The 22644-nt window shown below is 36.8% G+C and overlaps 1 pseudogene; it reads left to right on the top strand.

Moving 5' to 3' along the window:
- Positions 1-21888, top strand: LOC138081841 (UDP-glucuronosyltransferase 2B18-like; annotated as a pseudogene).
- Positions 21889-22644: the final 756 nt, after the last annotated feature.

Raw genomic sequence — 22644 nt, 5'->3', positions numbered from 1 at the left:
ATGAAGTTCAGAAGAAGGTACTTAGAGGATAAATTCTTTTGAAGAGTAAGTTTTGAGGAAATGTTGAAGAAGTGAGAGGAATAGAAGGAAGGATGCAAATGTTCAGAAAAGGAAATGATCATAATTCAGAAGCAATATTCTCAAAGGAAAGTGACTAAAGCTATACTAAACTCACTGAAGTTATACTCAAAGGATGCTCATGTTCATATAAAGAGCAAAAAAGGAAGGAATAACTTCAGTCAAAAGAACAAAGGTGAGCTAAATGAAATGGAGCTAATAAAATAGGTGTAAAAATATGCAGAAAGAAATGCTTAGAATGCTCAAAGAAATCAGAATGTACCTGTGTTGACAACATGCTGCTTTCTTATGTGCAAACTCCCTACATCCTAGGTAATTTCCTTTTACCCTAGAGCCAGAGCATTTGCAGTGATACTGGGATTTATTGTACAGAGAAGCACAAAATCATCTATACTTTTCTTTATCTATTTGCTTTCCAAAGCCTCTGAACTGGAGATTAGCTTGCAGAGGAATTGCTAAGGCAGACTCTTGGAAACAATCTTTAGGTCATAGTCATTGTGACCTTACCAAGTGGTAGTTATATTTTAACTACTTAATTGGGTCTGTCCTGGATATGAGGGAGAGTTACCTCTGAAGTTAAGGAAGCTTATGAAGAAGGTTTGGATTTTATCAAGATGTCTAAGAGATGGGCTTTTCTTCTTGTGCTTTCTTTTTATTTCAGCTGTGACTTCTGTGAAAAGGTGCCAGTGTGTCCAGTGGAATAGAGTGACTGGATCAATATAAAACAATTTTGGATGAACTTGCTTAGAACGATCATGAAGTGACTGTGCTAGCATCTTCAGCTTCCATCCTGGTGGATCCCAGTAAACCCTCTGCCCTTAAATTTGTGTCTTATCCTACATCCTTCACTCAAAATGAGCCTGATTTTTGTTTTATGAAATAGATCAAGATATGGGCATATGAATTACCAAAGAATACATTGTGGGCATATGATCTAAAGATGCAAAAAAATATCACAAATATTCTGATACCGTTCAAAAGCTCTCTGCAGATGCAGTTTTAAACAAAAAACCTTATGAAAAAACTGAAAGAGTCCAGATATGATGTTGTTCTTAGAGATGCAATTTTTCCTAGTGCTGTGCTGCTGGCTAAACTGCCTACCCTACCTTTGGTCTACAGTCTTTGATTTACCACCAGCAATACATATGAAAAATTCTGTGGAGGGCTTATAATTCCTCCTTCTTACATACCTATTATAATATTTGAACTTAAGTGACAAAATGGCATTTATGGAGAGAGTGACAAATATGGTTTATGACCTATATTTTGACTTTTCATTTGAGACTTTTAACAAGAAGTGGGATAAATTTTACAGTGAAGTATTAAGTAAGTCTGTACATTTTCCTTCCAGTAGATGAAAAGAAATCTTATATTCTTTGTGTGGGTTAGAGTGGTATAATTTGTATTTTCTTATGTTTAGTGTCAAAATGGAAATATAATAACTTCTTAGTCAAAAGGTATCAACTATTCAGGAGAGTGTGCAAAGTAGTCTAGAACTCTGTGACATTGGAAATGTTTTTCTATTTGACAGTAATAGTCCTCTATGTTAATATTCTTGGGGCTTACTTATTTTGAAAGTTATGTATGCACTGCACTTTTCATAAATTATAATCTCTGTTATTTATTTCTGTAAAAACAACTATCCTAAAACTCACAGTTTAAAAGAGAAACCATGCTGTTTGTTTGTTCATGACCCTATGAATCAGAAATTTGGGCTGGGCTTAGGAAAATGTCTCCTCAGTGGGTTTTGCCTGGGCTTAATCTTTATGATGCTGTTAGTTACCAGGCATGGCAGAAGTGGAACAGTCCAAGAAAGTGTCACTCACATGGCTGAGGTTTGGCAGATTAGCAGGATACATTGATTGTTTCTTCCAGGTGACTTCTCCAATAGAAAACCTTGGACCTTTTTGGATGGTAGCAAAATTCTAGAATAGGTTGTATGAAAGTTATAGGTCTAGATTTGAAATTCACACAAAATGACTTCTGCTACCTTCTATTAGTAAAACAGGTCAGGCAGCAAATTCAAAGGGTGAAGAAATCGCCTCCACCTCTCAATAGCAAGGGTTACAAAGAGTAATAGCCATTTTTAATATGCTATAGTAAGAAACTTCATTAAATATATTTAAAAATCAAATGAAGGTTAGTCATGAGGAAATATCTTTTAAACCTGGATCAGTTTAATATATATATATATATATATATATATATATACAAAGCAATCTGATATTTTGTATAAACTTTGTATTTACTTTTCTTTAAAATTAAACATTTCTATGTCCCAAAGATTCAGACATGACTGAGTGACTGAACTGAACTGAACTGAACTGATGTTCCTTTTAGCTTTCAGAATCAAAGTTCCCGACATCTCTCTCTAGATTCAAATCTTCTACTATTTTAATCTCTCTAAATCTCCATCATCTAGTCTCTCTATCAAGAAGAAAAATTGCTTAGCTGTGGATGAGTTTCTCTGAGAGTTATCTAGTATTATTCCTTCTCTCTCAATGGATTAAATGTCATTTACTAAGTAAACTTCTAGTCTTTCCCATTTCATGCTTTCCTCTATTTCCTTGGAATTGATCACTTAGGAAGGCTTTCTTATCCCTCCTTGTTCTTCTTTGGAACTCGGCATTCAGATGGATATATCTTGCCTTTTCTCCTTTGCCTTTAGCTTCTATTTTTTTCTCAGCTATTTATAAGGCTTCCTCAGACAACCATTTTGCCTTTTTGCATTTCTTTCTGGGGGGATGGTTTTGGTCCCTGCCTCCTGTACATTGTTATGAATCTCTGCCTATGGTTCTTCAGGCACTTTGTCTATCAGATCTAATCCCTTGAATCTATTTGTCACTACCACTGTATAATCGTAAGGGATTTGATTTAGGTCACACCTGAATGGTCTAGTGTTTTCCCCTATTTTCTTCAATTTAAGGCTGAATTTGGCAATAAGGAGTTAATAATGTGAGCCACAGTCAGCTCCCAATCCTGTCTTTGCTGACTATATAGAGCGTCTCCAACTTTGGCTGCAAAAATATATATAATCAATCTGTTTCAGTATTGACCATCTGGTGATGTCCATATGTAGACTCTTCTCTTGTGTTGTTGGAAGAGGGTATTTGCTATGACCAGTGTGTTCTCTGCAAAACTCTGTTAGTCTTTGCACTGCTTCATTTTGTCCTTCAAGGTCAAACTTGCCTGTTATTCCAGATATCTCTTGACTTCCTACTTTTGCATTCCAGCCCCCTATAATGAAACAAAACATCTTTTTTGGTTAGTTCTAGAAGGTCTAGTGGGTCTTCATAGAACCATTCAAATTCAGTTTCTTTGGCATTAGTGGTTGGGGCATATACTTGGATTACTGTGATATTGAATGGTTTGCTTTGGAAATGAAGAGATCATTCTGTCATTTTTGAGACTGCATCCAAGTACTACATTTTGGACTCTTTTGTTGACTATGAAGGCTTTTCCATTTCTTCTAAGGGATTCTTGTCCACAGTAAATATAATGTTCACCTGATGAATTAAATTAACTCATTCTAGTCCATTTTATCCACTGATTTCTAAACTTTCAATGATCACTCTTGCTACCACCTGTTTGACCACTTCCAATTTACTTTGATTCATGGACCTAACATTCCAGGTTCCTAGGCAATATTCTTTACAGCATCAGACTTTACTTCCATCAGCAGTCACATCCACAACTGGGTTTTGTTTTCACTTTGGCTCAGGCTCTTCATTCTTTCTGGAGTTATTTTTCCACTCCATTTTATCCATTAGCATATTGGGCACCTACCAACCTAAGGAGTTCACCTTTCAGTGTCATATCTTTTTGCCTTTTCATACTGTTCCTGAGGTTCTCAAGTCAAGAATACTGAAGTTATTTGCCATTTCCTTTTTCAGACTTTATTTTCTTGGGCTCCAAAATCATTGAAGATAGTGACTGCTCCATGAAGTTAAAAAACACATGCTCCTTGGAAGACAAGCTATTACAAACCTAGACAGCATACTAAAATAGGCCTAGACATATTGAAAAGCAGAGACATTACTTTGCTGACAAAGGTCAGTGTATTCAAAGCTATGGTTTTTCCAGTACTTGTGTATGGATATGAGTGTTGGAGCATAATGAAGGTTGAGCGCCAAAGAATTGATGCTCTTGAACTGTGGTGCTGGAGAGACTCTTGAGATTCCCTCGAACTGCAAAGAGATCAAACTAGTCAATCCTAAAGAAAATCAGTCCTGGATATTCATTGGAAGAACTGATGCTGAAGTTGAAGCTCCAGTACTTTGACCACCTAATACAAAGAACTGACTCATTGGAAAAAACCCTAATGCTAGAAAAGACTGAAGGCAGGAGGAGAAGGGGATGACAGAGGATGAGATAGATAACTGGATGGCATCACCAAATCTTGGAGATGAAGTAGAGGAATCTCTGGGAGTCGGTGATGGACAGGGAAGAAACCTGGCATGCTGCAGTCCATGGGATTGTAAAGAGTCGGTTAGGATTGAGTGACTGAACTGACTATGGAAACCTAAAACATCAGGGATTAATATTAGAATATTAAAAAACATCAGGGGTTAATATTTGATTATCAATGTCTGCTTTGATTCTATAGCACCTGCAGTTTGAAAATTAAGCAAAAGATGAGAGTCCAATAGATTTTTCATATCTGAATGATTGCTAATCTTGATTCTATGAGTGTATCCTTTCAACAACAAATATTTATTGAGCTTTCTCTTCATTGATGTTGTTTACTAATTTGGGGAGCAGAAGGAAATTAGTAAATATTTGTTCAGAATTTACTCTCTTCCAGGAAATCTAAGACCATCATATTTATTAATTCATAAGATAGAGACATAGAGATCTTATTCATAGGCAATATTATTCTCATTTTATACATATAGAAACTTAGGTAACCTGTTCAAGTTTTCATGAGGAAGAAGTGACAAGGATGGGATTAAAACATAGCAGTCTGGCCTCGGAGTAACCACTTTGCATATTGCGATATATGAAAGAAAAATAGGAGACTCTAATTTCAAAACTCCATCTATGATTTGGAGAAATATTATGGTAAGCATCAAGCGTGCTACAAAATAGAAAAGATTTGTTTCTCTTCATTGTGGTGGTCTTCATAACAGACGTTCTCCATATCACTCAACTAACCAAACTTCTCTTTGCCAAGAGAGATGTTCCCTCACTACGTTTTACTCAAATATATATATATATTTGTGTTTGGAAATTATTGTAAAAATTTTGGAAACCATCCTTAGCAGAAATTCTTTGCTGCTCTCAATGGCTAAGAAGATTTACAAGGTTGATTTAAGATTACATATACATTGTATATGCAATATTCAAGATTAAGATTACATATATATTGTATGAGGTTATAGAAGGTAAAGGCTTGAAGAATAGAACCAAGACCAAAGTCTATGAACAAATCTGCTAAGAAGTAACCAAGAATCACAGGTCATAGAAAATAAACTCTTAGACGAGGTTCCATAGCAGGGTCATGCGAGTTCATGTGAAGAGACAAAGGGCATCACAAGCCAAACTGTCAGTGTAGAAAGCTGGTTGGTGAATGAAGTGGGAGGATGATTAGGCCTATCTAAAATAAAAGACTAAGCAAATAATCCAAAGACCAACTTTTCTAAAATAAATAATTCAGAGATTAAAGTTTCTAAGATAAAAGTTAATCAGGAATCATAGGTCATAGAAAAGCAGCTTGTATGTGAGGTAACATAATAAGCACATGCACAGCAAAGTGAAGGAAAACATGGTAAAATATAGCAAAAAATCAAAGTAGAATGCTGGGCTGTGAATGGAGTGTATGTGTGAAGATATATTAGGCAAATAATCCAAAGCCATAAAAAAGCTTAGAGAAATTTTAGGTAAGTAAGGGGACAGAGGTGCAAGTGACTGGTGCAAATAGACTTTTGCAGCCAAGGCAGGTTTTCTAGCCTGGCTTTCCAGAACGTTTATATCATTCCTTAAACAAGGAGCCATCACAGACGTTGATACCCCAGAATGTCTGGCTTTGAAAACCAGAGGGGCTTACATTCAAGAAAACAGGAGACTCTGTAAACAGAGACTGTTCTCAAAGGGTGTACACAAAATCTCACTTAGTTTGAGTGCCAGCAAAGTCAGTAGTTTGAAAGACACCTGGGTAAGAACCACTTGCTGATCTTGGAGCATCTCCTGGAGAGGCAGTGTGCAGCTGGGACTACACCTGGGGATGTGGCTCTGGTGGTAGCCATTTTGGGATCTCCTTCCATCATTCTGACACCAACCCTGGCTAACACCATTTTGGAATCCTCCTTCTAAACTATTAGCACCAGGACCTTCCCCTGCCAATGGGTTCATGGCAATCACACAATGCTGGGTTCTCCCTGGAAGATGGGATCCTCAGTTAGTTTAAAAAATGTTTAAAAGGTCAGAACATTAAGTAAAAATGCACAAATATCATGAAAGTGATACAAATCTAATGCTATACAGTGGAAAACAAGATCATTTAGAATGCAATATTCATCACATATGTAAGTAGTTACAGAAGGAAATTGACTTAGAATTAAATCTATTAGTGAACTTGTAACATGTGATGCAAGAGTTAATCTTTAATAGTCACATGAACCTAGAAAGGTTCAAAGGTGCCAAGGGAAGAAGTTATTATGAGCTATGTAAGTTTCTCACTTGCATGTGTTTTTTCCTTTCTTTTTTCTCTACATATGTTTGTTCAAATTGTAAAACACTGGCATTATTTGTTCATCTTGGCCAATGCAGAACTGAAACTTTATTGGTCTATCTTCTAAGAAAAAATAGATATATATTCACAAGTTCCCATATATTCCTTTCCCTATTTTCTTTTTCAAGAGGACCCACTACATTGTATGAATTGATGGGTAAAACTGATTTTGGTTGATAATAAGCTATTGGGATTTTGAATTTCCCCAATCATTCTTACCAAATTTTGATTTTGTTGGAAGACTCCACTGAAAACCTGCCAAACCCCTGCATAAGGTAAAATTTTGATCTTGAAGAGAGTTTTTTCCATTCCCAGCCGAAATACTGTCTTACGGAAATGACATGGGCAATATATAAAATTTCTTCACTCCATTCCTTCATTTACTGTGTGTTTCATGTTTCACTATTACTTAATATTCTGGGGTATAAAAAGTATGAAAAGTCATAAAAAATATGAGAGAAGTGCAAGATTATATGGATATAGCCACTATGAAAAAGTCTTCCAACACATGAGAAATAATATTTTCTCAACAAATGTGTATTCTTTGTCTGCCAAATGCCAAATTCTATACTCTTACAGAAGAAGGAGGGGTGGAAGAGAAAGACACAACGGCAGTCCTTGGGGATCTTACAGACTGGTCAGCCAGAAAAATATGAATGTTAAACAATTACTTATAATAAAGTACAAATCAAAAGATACATAAGATTGAGGTGATGTGGGAGTGATCTCATATTTTATTAAAGTAAATTGCAATGAAATATCTAAAAGAATCAAATTCTGATAATGCCATATTAAAATTGGAAATATAGGAGAGTATTTAAAGACTATGGAACTGAGTGACTGAACTGAACTGAACTGATGGAATCTGGTGCTTTAATATATGGTACTATGATAGGTAAGAATTATACAAAAAGCAGATTCTGTCATAGTGCCTTTCCTATAAAACATGGATGCATGAGAATAAAGGAAGAAATGTATGGTCTACTTTATAGGCCATAACTACTGAGAATAAAAATAATCTAGGTTAATAATCCAGATACATAAATCCCTTGGGTTTCCCAGGTGGCATTAGTGGTAAAGAACCTCAGGTTTAATCCCTGGGTCATGAAGATCTGCTGGAGAAGGGCATGGCAACTCACTCTAGTATTTTTGCCTGGAGAATCCTATGAACAGAGGAATCTGGCAGATTATAGTCCATAGCATCGCAAAGAGTCAGACAAAATTAGAATGACTTCGATCACATGTACATGAAGCACTTACACAGTGCCAAAAATATAGTGATTCATAACTATTGGCCACCATGACTTAAAACTTTTGATCAAAGGAATTTGCCTCAGAAATCAAAAACAGAAGAAAATATTAAAATAATATTTGAAGTTTTAAGCAGTCTCAACAGTATATACACTGGAGGGATTCTTTCTGTTGTGTGTGTGTGTGTATACTGACAAACTCAGGATATTTTTTTCCCAAAACCTTTGTGAATGCACTTCAGTATTTTTTCTGATCTTATCTGAGGTGAAAGAACTTCACGACACAAAATAGGCCAGAAATCATTGCATCCTAATAATACAATTCATGAAAATAAGCCTCTCTCAGGAATTGGTGCTAGTGGTAAAGTACTGACCTGCCAACACAAGAGATGTAAGAGTCACAGATTGGATCCCTGGATTGGGAAGATCTCCTGGAGGAGGACATTCCAGTATTCTTGCCTGGAGAATCCCATGGTCAGAGAAACCTGGCAGACTATAGTCCATAGGTGTGCGAAGAGTTGGAATCTAGTGAAGTTACTTAGCACTCATGACACAATGCCTAATTTCATTAGGTATAGTTCTATTTCAATCATGTAAGCTGCCTGATTTTTTTAATACCATAGTTGGTAAAGAATCTGCCTGCAATGAAGGAGACCTGGGTTTTATCCCAGGGTAAGGAAGATCCCCTGGAGAAGGAAACAGAAATTCACCCCAGTATTCTTGCCTGGAGAACTCCATGGACAGAGGAGCTGGGCAGTCTACAGTTCATGGGGTCAAAAGGGCACTGAAACATGTATACTATCATGTAAGAAATGAATCGCCAGTCTAGGTTCGATACAGGACACAGGATGCTTGGGGCTGGTGCACTGGGATGACCCAGAGAGATGATATGGGGAGGGTGGTGGGAGGGGGGTTCAGGATTGGGAACTCATGTACCCCCGTGGCAGATTCATGTCAATGTATGGCAAAACCAATACAGTATTGTAAAGTAAAAAAAAAAAAAAAAAATTAAAAAAAAAAAAAAAAGAATCAGACATGACTGAGAGACTAACTTTCAACTTTCACTTTTCAAGCTGCCTGATCTCACACCAGGTTTGGAAACAAATATAGTAATGTAAATAGCAAGGAGGAAGTGCCTGGTTTAGTATTAACCTGCACAATGTTGTTGCTGTTCAGTTGCACAGTCATGTCCAACTCTTTTCGACCCCATCAACTGCAGCATGCCAGGCTTCCTTGTCCTTCACCATCTCCTGGAGCTTGTTCAACTCATGTCCATTGATGCAATGATGCCATCAAACCATCTCCTCCTCTGTTGTTAGATCTCTTGCCTTCAATCTTTCCCAGCAACAGGATCTTTTTTAATGAGTCAGCTCTTTGTATAAAGTGGCTAAAGTATTGGAGTCTCAGCTTCAGCATCAGTCCTTCCAATGAATATTAAGGATTGATTTCCATTAGAATTGATTGGTTGGATCACCTTACTGTCCAAGGAACTCTAAAGAATATTCTCTAGTGCCACAATCCAGTTTAGTCCAGTTCAGCTCAGTCATGTCCAACTCTTTGTGATCCCACGGACTACAGCATGCCAGGCCTCCCTGTCCATCATCAACTCCCAGAACTTGCTCAAACTCATATCCATTGATATCGTGATATGATCCAACCATCTCATCCTCTGTCATCCCCTTCTCCTCCTGCCTTCAATCTTGCCCAGCATCAGAGTCTTTTCTAATGAGTCAGTTCTTTTCATCAGGTGACCAAAGTATTGGAGTTTCAGCTTCAGCATCAGTCTTTCCAATGAATACTAAGGATTGATTTCCTTTAGGATGGACTGGTTGGATCTCCTTGCAGTCCAAGGGACTCTCAAGAGGCTTCCCCAACACCGCAGTTCAAAAGCATCAATTCCTCTGTGCTCAGCTTTCTTTATAGTTCAACTCTCTCATCCATACATGACTGCTGGAAAATCTGTAGCTTCGGCTAGATGGACCTTTGTCAACAAAGTCTCTGCTTTTTAACATTCTGTCTAGCTGTCTAGCTTGGTCATAGTTTCTGCCAAGGAGAAAATGTCTTTAATATCATAGCTCAAGTCACCATCTTCAGTGATTTTGGAGACCAAGAAAATAAATTATCTCACTGTTTCCATTGTTTGCCCATCTATTTGCCATGAAGTGATGGGACCAGATACCATGATCTTAGTTTTCTAGATCTTGCATTTTAAGAAAGCACCAAATCATTGATGCTCAGGCTTCTTTATGGTCCAGTGATAAAGAAACCACAAGCCAGTGTAGGAGCTACAGGAGATGTGGGCTCAATTCCTGAGTCAGGAGATCCACTGAAGTTTTTCAGTAGCTCAGTCATGTCTGACATTTTGCCACCCCATGGACCGCTGCACGCCAGCCTTCCCTGTACTTCACCGTCTCCCAGAGCTTGCTCATACTCATGTCCATTGAGATCGTGATGCCATCCAACCATCTTATCCTCTGTCATCCCCTTCTCCTGTCCTCAATCTTTCCCAGCATCACGTCTATTCTAATGAGTCAGTTCTTTGCATCAGTTGGCCAAAATGTTGGAGCTTCAGTCTCAGTATCCATCCTTCAAATGAACATTCAGGACTGATTTCCTTTAGGACTGACTGGTTTGATCTCTTTGCTATCCAAGGGACTCTCAAGAGTCTTCTCCAATACCACAGTTCAAAACTTGCACAATAGGATCCACATTTTTAAATGTAGATGACAGTTTTCTGTAACTTTATGTCATGAACCATTATTAGTTCTAGATAGCTGGATCAGATGTTTTACCCAAGTAGTCACCCTCTTATGATGTAAAACCCACCAAAAATAAATAGCTTACAGGCAAAATCTGTCACATTCACTGTATATCATAGCATCAGTATCCTTAAAATGTCTGGGCTAAGATCAGAAATAAAACCAAATTTATACTCAACATTTAAACATCCCATATAAAAATAGTGATAATATATGATATTGCAATTTCATTAGGTTTTGAATAAAAATAGGGTGAAATAAGCTATGGAAATTTTGAAAAGCTATTTCCTTAACAGAGATGAAATGAACGTAGCCTACCCAGTGTTACCAGAGCATGAACTAGGTAGAAAACAGAAATAAAATTTTAAAACAAGAAAAAAATACTTTCAGCAGTCTTTGTCTCTTTCAATTTCTGTAATATCATGAGAAGTTTAATAGATCAGAGTCTTAGCTGAGGCTTAAATTTAGGGAACTTGAGGGTATTGGGAATTTGAAACACCAATAAATAAATAATAAATCATGGTTAATAAATTGAGAGTTCTTATTTATTTATATAGAGATGATTTACTAGAGTGCTTTTCTTCTTTTGACAAGCAATTATATGTAAACTCTTACTCTGTTTATATTATCATGAAAAAGTGAAAAGGAAAAGTATTAGTTACCAAGTTGTGTACAACTCTTTGCCATCCCATGGACTAGAGCCAACCAGGTTCCTCTGTCCATGGAATTCTTCAGGTAAGAATATGGGAGTGGGTTGCCATTCCCTTTTCCAGGGGATCTTCCCTACCTGGGAATTGAACCTGGGTCGGTCTCCCACCCTGAATGTGGATTCTTTACTATCTGAGCCACAGGGAAAGCCCATCACCTTTATATTATCATACTTAGCCTTATAATCAGGAAAGCCTATATATCAGAAAACCTATCCTGAAAACTGCTAAGAAGAAAAGTAGATCAATTTAGTAACGAATACATTGGACAAAGAATGACATATAAATTCAAGAAGCTGAGCCTCAGACTGTTTTTCATTCTATTTGAGGAATTCTGTAAGGAGTTCAGGTCCTTTTAAATGCCTGTCTTTTGTCAACTTCTCCAAAACAAATCAAGAAAGAAAGAGAAAATAATAATAATAATAACTTGATCTTTCTAGGCTAGGATTGTTTAACTTATTATAGGAAACAAGACAGCATTTTGACAGAGTTTCTTCAATTTTCAGTAAAAGGAAATCAGAGAAAGATAATTCTAAGGTGTTGAGCTCTGGTTGGTGATATTAAGGAGAGCTTAGTAATGTACGGAACAGTCTGAAATTTAGCAAAGTTGAAGGGATAACTTTGGATTTCTGGACAGAGTAAGGTCCTGAATCTTGTCCTGGTGAGCAAGCCATATGTTTTAATAAGCATACTATTTTACTTGTGTGCTTGTATACTCCTGTCATCCTGGGACAAGTTACTAAGCCATTGTTTCTGGATCTTAGCAATATTTAACAGAGAATGAGAAAAAAATTCCTGGCCCTGCTATTGTTTGAGATATGGAGTAAAAATTACATTGCTTTCAAAACTCACTGAAGAAAATCAATGTGTTTTCACAATGTGAAATGTTCTTCACTGGAGACTTTCATTTTAGTGACATCCCGTGTTAGTAAGTGATAAATAAAACACCATTCTTGTTAGTAGTCAATGATAATACATTGGTTAAAGAAAAAAAACTGCATATCACATCTCTTTCTAAATGGTTTTAATAGTATATTAGAAGATGATGCTATTCTAACAATTCTCTCTTTAGAAATGTATGTATTCATGTTCTTCAAACAAACTAAAGAAAGAATGAATGAAACAAAAACCCTCTCTCTGCTGATTCCCCTTCATAATAGAACGAACTATTTCTTTTCAGGAAATCGAAGAGTTTGTCCAAAGCTCTGGAGAAGATGGCTTTGTAGTACTGAGTTTGGCATCAGTGGATGAAAACCTTCCAGAAGAAAGGGCTAACATGATTGCATTGACCCTTGCCCAGATTCCGCAGAAGGTCTGTTAAATTGGCTTTGTACTGAACAACTACTTGAATGAATCTCTTTAAAGTCTGGAGTGGGTCCATTAGAATGTTTTTTGCAAAGGGGAGAGAAAAAGGGAATATCATGAAATGGTTAGATCAAAATGAATTGGTATATCTGTTTTTTCTTTGGGAGTTGAATTTTAAAATGGAACAAGGGAGACATATGTGCTTAAATGTTCCAATTCAAGTTTTACTTTGTTCTGAGAGACATTTCTATCTTAGAGATTATGTTTGGTGTTCTAGTGCTATTAAGTTAATAGTAAGAACACAAAAACATCCAAATCTTGCCCCATAAATCACAATGTTTCCCAGAGGACTTCCTGGGGGTACATGGGAGTTCTGAGCAGCTGAGAGGTATCCTGTTGCAGTTCAATTGGTAGTTGCACTCAATATTCAATATTTAAAATAGAATTTTGAAAAAGACTGAGTTGGAGCATAAAGATTGAAACCCTTCCTCCTACTCCTGCTCCCTCTTTTACCAAGATAAAAACAACATGTGTCTTAAAACCAGTCGTTGAGGAAAAGATCAAGAGAGAAGCCTGGAATCCAGGGTTTTAAACAGAAAAAGATGACAGGAAGGGGCATGGGCTCCAGCTTTAAGGTCTCTTAGCCCTGCCCATTGGAGAAGGTGATGGCACCCCACTCCAGTACTCTTGCCTGGAAAATCCCACGGATGGAGTAGCCTGGTAGGCTGCAGTCCATGGGGTTGGGAAGAGTCGGACACGACTGAGTGACTTCACTGTCACATCACTTTCATGCGTTGGAGAAGGAAATGGCAACCCACTCCAGTGTTCTTGCCTGGAGAATCCCAGGGATGGGGGAGCCTGGTGGGCTGCCATCTATGGGGTCGCACAGAGTCAGACACAACTGAAGCGACTTAGCAGCAGCAGCAGCAGCAGTACTGCCCATTAGCAACTTGACCTAATCAACATACTGTTCTGACTGACTGGATTAACAACTACTTTCTCAGAGGTGGGGAGGAAGAGGAGAGGTAAAAACTGGAAAGCATGGAAGGTTCAGTGTTAGCGGGGAAAAAATTAGAAAGACGCTTCCTGCTAAAGTCCTGTAGTTATTTATGGTAGTATAAATCCATCAGTACTCGTTCATTAGCTGTGAACTACTTGCCTCAAACTACCCCAAACAACACTTCCTATTTTCATCTTTGAGAAACTGGAATCAGGCTGACAGCCTTAACAAGTAATAGATAGCTACCTACCTTAAACAAACAAACAAAAAGCCTTACCCCACTAACTATACAAAAAAATCTTCATGACCCAGATAATCACAAGGATGTGATCACTCACCTACAGCCAGACATCCTGGAATGCGAAGTCAAGTGGATCTTCGGAAGCATCACTATGAACAAAAAGAGTGGAGGTGATGAAATTCTAGTTGACCTGTTTCAAATCTTAAAAGATGATGCTGTGAAAGTGCTGCACTCAATATGCCAGCAAACTTGGAAAACACAGCAGGGGCCAGAGAACTGGAAAAGGTCAGTTTTCACTCCAATCCCAAAGAATGGCAATCCCCAAAAACCTTCAAATTATCAAATAATTGCACTCATCACACATGCTAGGAAAGTAATGCTCAAAGTTCTCCAGCCAAGCTTCAATAGTATGTGAACTGTGAACTTTCAGATGTTCAAGCTGGACTTAGAAAAGGCAGAGGAACCAGAGATCAAATGTAAACATACCCTGGATCATCAAAAAAGCAAGAGAGTGCCAGAAAACATCTACATTTGCTTTGTTGACTATGTCACAGACTTTGACTGTGGTGATCACAACAAACTATGGAAAATTCTTAAAGAGATGGGAATACCAGACCACCTGACCTGCCCCCTGAGAAATCTGTATGCAAGTCAAGAAGAAACAGAATTGGACATGGAATGACAGAATGGTTCCAAATCAGGAAAGGAGTACATCAAGGCTGTATATTGTCACCCTGCTATTTAACTTATATGCAGAATACATCATGAGAAATGCCAGGCTGGATGAAGCACAAGATGGAATCAAGATTGCTGGGAGAAACATCAGTAACCTCAGATATGCAGATGACACCATCCTTATGTCAGAAAGTGAAGAAGAACTAAAGATCCTCTTGGTGAAAGAGGAAAGTAAAAATGTTGGCTTAAAGCTGAACATTCAGAAGACTAAGATCATAGCATCTGGTCCTATCACTTCATGGCAAATAGATGGGGAAACAATGGAAACAGTGAGAGATTTTGTTTTGGGCTCAAAATCACGGCAGATGGTGACTTCAGACATGAAATTAGAAGTTGTGGGTTTCTTGGAAGAAAAGCTGTGACCAACCCAGACAGCATAATAAAAAGTAGAGACATTACTTTACCAACACAGGTCGGTCTAGTCACAGCTATGGTTTTTACAGTAGTCATGTATGGATGTTGAGTGTTGGACTATAAAGAAAACTGAGCACCAAAGAATTGATTCTTTTGAATTGTGGTGTTGGAGAAGACTCTTGAGAATCCCTTGGACTGCAAGGAGATCCAACCAGTCAGTACTAAAGGAAATAGTCCTGAATATTCATTGGAAGGACTGATGCTCAATCTGAAACTCCAATACTCTGGCAACCTGATGCGAAGAACTGATTCATTGGAAAAGACCCTGATGCTGGAAAAATTGGAGAAGGGAGGAGAAGGGGAGGGCAGAGGATGAGATGGTTGGATGATATCCCCTACACAATGGACATAAGTTTGAATAGGCTCTGGGAGTTGGTGATGGACAGGGAGGCCTGCTGTTCTCAGTCCATGGGGTTGCAAAGAGTCAGACATGACAGAGTGACTGAATGAACCACTAATCTAGGATTCAGGGTTATTTCATCCCATTGAGAAATGAGAATTTCAGCATCAGCGATTTCTTTGGGGTGGGCATAGAATCACTGATGCATTCTAAATTAGTATTTTCTATTGTAAAAAATGCAATTAGATCTCTTAACAGCACAAACTGGTAATTTGCTTATTTCAGTTTATAATTATCAATAAAAATTAATGCAGTACTCTCTTTTTAAAACGAAGTATTTCTTTTATTATTCTGCAATTCCTAGCTTTGTACAAAATATGTGCATGGATAATTCCACTATTAATACCTTTGGAGGAAAAAATGAAACAATGTCTTAATAATTTTACACTTCAAAGATTATAGGAAGTGATTTTCCAATATGCAGTGTAAAATAATTTATATTCTCTCTGCTAGTTGAAGAAATTTTATCTCATTATACCACATAGAAGAAAGTACAATATTGCTCACAAAATAAAATAGAAAGATACCCATTTCTATCAAAATGCTTCTTGGAAAAAGTAACCATAAGCAAATCTTCACTGATTTCTCTCAGAAACTGCTGAGCAAGCAAAGTATTTTCTAGATTCAAACCACAAGTTTGTTATATAAGATAGTCATATGAAATGAAGTTGCAGAAATTTCAGTCAACTTTTTGTATACACTACAGTTCTGATTGATTCCTGAATGCTTTTAACTATTCAATTACATTATTTACAACCTAATTTCCCTCAAGTCTTTAGAACTGGTCATAGCATAATGTAGTAAACAAAATGATAGTTGATCAAAAAGATCCCAGATTTTTGCTACTTTGATTTTGTTTTGAACTATCATTTAATATTATTCAACATTCCTGAGCAGAAATGTCCACATCTGTTCATTGAAAAAAAGTGGGGCAAGATGAATTCTTACTAGATTTTAATTTCTAAAATGTTCTGAGCCTGTGATCTTCTTAGTGGAGTTGAGCCTTTTCTTGATCATAGTAGGTTGTGTGGAGATTTAGTGGGAAGAAACCAGATACATTAAGAAACAATGCTCAACTTTGTAAGTGGACCCCACAGAATGATCTTCTGGGTAAGAAGGTGGCAAAAAAATGCTAAATTCTAATTAAGAGAAAATCTCAGGGACAATAGCGGAACAGCAAGGTAAAACATCAACACCAGATAACAATTATCTTTCGCTTATAAATTTTCAATAGCTTCTTGACTGGTCATCTTGTCTTCCCAGTCTTTTATCTCAGCTCTACTGCTATTGTAGTGCTTTTATCTAAAAGGATATAAGAAACATCCATACTTTTCCTTGAACTTTCAGTAACTCACATTGCCTAAAAATAAAAGAGTAGCTGATAGAAGATGACTTTGTAAACAGCACATCTATCATTTTTCCTCTATTGCCAAATGCCCCCTGAGATTCTCCATACATTATCAGAATGAATCATTCCCTCTATTCCTAAGAAACAATGTTTCTTCATCTCCATGATTTTGAACATGGTGTTCTCTGAATCAAGAATCAGTCCACACTTCTCCTCTGGACAAAGCATCTCTGCACTAACATCCCCTCTAATGTATAGCTTTCCATCATTTCCTCAGACAGACTTCCTTTGGAAATTCACAAAAGTTTACATGATCCCATGAGCATAGCAATCCTCAGCAGAAAGCATTGCTTTCTTTATTGACTTATACTGTCAATTCCTATTTCTAACCATGGGACTCAGAATTTATTGTTCTCATTGAAATCTTTCTTAGGTCACCCGAAAACCAAAGCTTTTATCACTCATGGTGGTGGCAATGGCATCTCTGAGCCATTTACCATGTGATTTACCATGGTGGGACTCCCTGTTTGTTGATCAACCCGATAATGCTCACATGGAGGCAAAGGGAACATCTATTAGACTTGAACACAATGTCAAGTGCAGATTTGCTCAATTCATTGAGGACTGTCATATATGACCCTTCGTGCATGTAACATTTCTTTAACTTGATAGTATCTATAGATAGATAAGTTCTCTTTTCAACAGTGAATATGAGTTCCTTTCCCTTATTAAGAAGATAATTTTAAAATACTTAAAATTATACAACCAATCTTAATTTTACTTTTACATTCAACCAGTTGTTTCAAAGTTTATTTTAATCCTATTGATTTAATGAGCAACTGCTGTTGTTTAGACTCTGAGTGGTATCTGACTCTTTGCGACCCCATAGACTGTAGCCTGCCAGGCTCCTCTGTCCATGGGATTCCCAGCCAAGAATACTGAAGTGGGATACCATTTCCTTCTCCAAATGAGCAACTAATCAGTGTAATAATTTCCATGCCAAAAAAAAAAAAAATCTGAAAGCTCTATAACATATTGTAACAAGTATGCATTTATTAGTGTATGACAGAATCCATACAAGGGCTCCCTGATGGCTCAGTGGTAAAGAATCTGCCTGCAATGCAGGAGACATGGAAGACATGGGTTTGATCCCTGGGTTGGGAAGATCCCCTGGAGGAGGAAATAGCAACCCACTCTAGTATTCTTGTCTGAAAATTCCCACAGGCGAAGGAGACTGGTAGGCTAAAGTCCAAAGGGTCACAAAGAGTTAAGACACAACTGAGCAACTGAGCATACACAGGACATCCATAGAAGACTGAAAATTGAGAAAGGAATTATTTCAATTCAATGCTTAGAATTTGTGAAACTAAAAATACTAAGAATTGCTAATCTTCTTATCTTTATAGGTTTGCTTATTCTGAACATTTTACTTCAATAGCATCATACAATATGTGTTTTCTTTTATATAACTGACTTCTTTAATTAGCAAAAAATTTAGTTAGATCTATATTGCAGCATATACCAGTACTTTTTATTATTGAATAATATTCTGTACTATATCCATACCAAATCACAGTCTAATTAATACATTCATCAATTGATGGACATTTCATTTTTTTTTCTCACTTTTACCTATAATGAAAAGAAGCTACAAACACTGTTATACATGTTTTTGTGAACATAGCTTTTTATTGCTTTTTGGTAGCTATCTAGATATCATACACTGGGTCATGGGATAATTTTATATTTATGAGAAACTACCAAATTGTTTTCCAAAGGGGTCACATTCTACATTTTCACCAACAATGTATGAGGGTTCTTCTAATCTTCCATATTATTGTCAACACATGCTATTATCTATTATAATTTTTATTTTAGGCATGATAATGAATATGTTCTCTCTGTGGTCTTGATTTACATTTTCTTTATGGCTACTATGCTGCAAATATTTTCATGTTTCTATTGGCCATTTTTATCATTTTAGAGACATGTCTGTTCCAGTCGTTTATCCACTTTTTAACTTGGTTGTCTTTTTTATTATTAAGCTATTAGAATGCTTATGTGTCATATATACAAGTCTCTTTCAGATATATGTTTTACAAATATGCTCTCCATCAGTATGTTACTTTTCTCTTGCCAGTGTCCTCTGAAACACAATCTTTTAGGAAAATTGATAGAATACATCTTTAATAATTAAATATTTCCATACTTTACTGAATCTGTTGAAGCTGTTAAAATTTCCCACAAAGGAAATATCCAGCTCAGATGTCTTCATCACCAAATATGTCTACATACTTAAGAAAGAAATACTACCAATCTTATGCAAACTCTTCTAGATAATGTCAAATATATTAGGTCTTTTCAGGTCATTTGATGAGGCCGTAATCCTTACTATCAAAACAAGGCAATGACATTACAGGAAAAAATATCTTTTAATACAAATCCTTCCACAAATCAAATGCAGAACTAGAATGCCATATAAAAAGTACAGAACATCTTGATCAAAATGGGCTTATTCAAGGATTGAAAGTTTGTTTAAATGTATAAAAATGAATATAATTCAATAAATTGTCAACATAAAAGAGAAAAATATTATGACTAGTCCAATGATTAAATAATTGACAAAAATCAACATCCATTAGTGATATCAAAAGAAATATTTTGCAAACTAAAAATAGAAATTACTTTAATCTTACAATAGATATATTAAAAAAGCAATACAAATGATTACACTTCCTGGCAAAATATATACTGCTTTATCCCCTTCATTAGAAATCAAGAAAATATAAATTAAACCTCATTTTTACTTCATCATAAAAGCTAAAATTTGAGATTTATCACAACCAAGCATTGACAAGAATGTGGAGAAATACGAACCTTTCCATACTGCTGATGAGAACACAAATTAATAAACCACTTCAGAAAACTGTTTAGTAATATTAAAGAGACCTAAACATGCATGCAGCCTTCTCTTAGCAATTCCACTCTTAGATATATAACTAATAAAGATGTATGAATATATAAACCAAAATACATATATAAGAATAATTACACCCCCATGACCAAAAAGCTGTTAGCAATCCAAATGCCCAGTGATCAAAGAATGAATAAATAATTTGTGGTACTGTCAAACAAGGGAATACAATACAACAGTGGAATCAACCAACATCTACACAAGTCAGACACAAATAACTACATACCATGTGATTCCAATATGTACACAAGTTAAATCATTGTATGGTGTTAGAGATCAGGCTAGTACTTAATCTGGGGGAGAGAGAAGTGACTGGAAGCTTCCACCAGGAAGGAATGCCTATCAGGAGTTTATAATACTCTATAGCCTGATCTGGGTAGAGTTATATTTGTCTTTCACTTGGTGAAAATTTTCTAGCTTATTTTAGTTTTGAGCTGTTTAATTGAAATTGTGCAGCTTTCATGCATGCTTTATAGTTAAGGGTTTATTTTAGAATATATAACAAATTTTAAAATGTCTACAGAGTAAATAGAAAAATAAACAAATGAAGAAACAAGCAAAAACAGTGGAAGAATTCCCGTTGACTACTATCTTAATATGATCAAGAAAAGACAGTCTACCACTCTGAACATAATACTGAGACAAAGTCTTTGATCCAAAACCTGAAACAAGCTACAGAGTATTGTGGAGAAGAATGTTTCAGAAGAACAAAAGGGACTGCAAGTTCAAAGGTGCTAAGGTAATAAAACATTTGCAACATCAAGAAACAGCTAGAAGGCCAATGTGCCTACAACAGAGTGCCTGAACAAAGTGATCAAGGAAGGGATTACCAGGGGTCTGAGCATGTAGGATACTATGGACCAAAGAAGAGATTTGGGTTTTATTCTAAATGTGATAAGAAGCCAGATGGAAATTTTGAGTAGAGAGATGTAATTACCTAATAGGTATCTCCAAAAAGTAATTTTGTCCACTGGTAGAAAATAGATAGTGGAATGGAGAAGAGTCAAAACACCTGGACTGGTTAGGAGTCATTTCATTTTTTATTACACTATTACTCTGTTCTATTATACCTCCACAAGAACATCACCCTGAACTCTCCTTTCCACTGTCCAACTTACAGTGTTTGGAATGGCTCTTATCAATTCTTATGGTAGAAAAGATTGAAGTTTCCCACCTGACCTTACATTTTCACTTTTTAAATAACTATCAATCATAAAATTTCAATCTAAAAGTCAAACTTTCAATGAGGATCCAACTAAAAATAGACTACTACTTCTGTAATTGTAGCTTCCCTTGTGGTTCAGCTGGTAAAGAGTCTGCCTGTGATGCCAGAGTACCTGGATTCAATCCCTGGGTTGGGAAGATCCCCTGGAGAAGGGAAAGGCTACTCACTTCAGGTTTCTGGTCTGGATAATTCCATTGACTGTACAGTCCATGGAGTCACAAACAGTTGGACAGGACTGAACAATTTTCACTTTCACTTTTCTGTAATTCTATGACATTTACTTTGAATAATTTATATGATTCTTTGAAAACCATCTATGCCATTGGTATACTTAAGCAAAGTAGCTTCCTTTCAATATTTGTAACTTTGTACTTGTTTAGATAGAAAGAAAATGCTACGAGGCTATCAAGAATTCACCATGATCAGCCTGTAAACCCCTGAACTGAACAGTCTTCTGGATTGAGTTTGCCACTTGCCACAGAGGAGCCAAGTACCTGAGGCCAGTCACCCACGACCTCACCTGGTACTAGTACCACTCTCTGGACATGATTGGGTTCCTGCTGGCCTGTGTGGCAACTGTTGTATTTGTCATCACAAAGTGTTGTCTGGTTTGTTTATGGAAGTTTGCTAAAACAGGAAAGGAGAAAAGGGAGTATCTGTATCTGAGAACTGTAGCAAGTTTACTCCATGGATGGAACTCATCCAGCAAGAAGGAATTATAAGGATCCTGTCCTCCTGTGACAAAATGGCTTTTCACAATTCAGCATCTCAGATTAAAGTTTGTTTTCAAGGGATTTTCTGTTTAAGAATTTAAATAAGTCATGCCAAGAGAAAAGTTGGTGAAAAATAAAATAAACATGAAATTATATGGGTATATATTGAAATTTATTATTTTAACTCAAAAGTTATACTGAAAAGTGCTGGGAGCCAACATGGGGAATCCTGCCCATGGCAAGGGTCATGAAGAAAGGGGCCTGACAAACACAAAGCTGGGATCAGGCCTCAGGGGTCCCTCTAGACTTTCTTGAGCATCTACCCCCCAAAACCGAGTCTGCCTGCTTTACTGTGTTATGCTTTCCACCTAGTCTTCTAACATTACAGGGGTGCTGTTCCCCACCACCTTCCTCTAAAAGGAGTTAACTTGGAGCTCCAGTTAATAAGTAAGTCTCCTGGACATAACAAGAGTGTTTCAATCCAAAAACCCCTCTGATAGCTTTCTAGCCTGCCTGACAGGTCTCTCCAGATTCTTACAGCTACGCATGTGATTGTTTACAGCCTCCCAACTTCGAGAGGCACAGGAAGCTTAAAACATCCTAGGAATGTAGGGGCTTCCAAGGAGTCAAAATCACTAGAATAGAACTGATTAAGGGTTTCATTGTTGAGCCAATACTTGCTGCCAAGTTTTCATATCTTTTATTTGTTGATATAGTTAGTATGTAGAAAAAACAGGTAATAGCCCTGGCATTAGCAACATTAGA

This window comes from Capricornis sumatraensis, chromosome 7 (genome assembly GCF_032405125.1).
Source record: "Capricornis sumatraensis isolate serow.1 chromosome 7, serow.2, whole genome shotgun sequence".
Taxonomy (NCBI): Eukaryota; Metazoa; Chordata; class Mammalia; order Artiodactyla; family Bovidae; genus Capricornis; species Capricornis sumatraensis.
The sequence above is the reverse complement of the archived record's forward strand: the minus strand, read 5'-3'. Positions and strand labels throughout refer to the sequence as shown.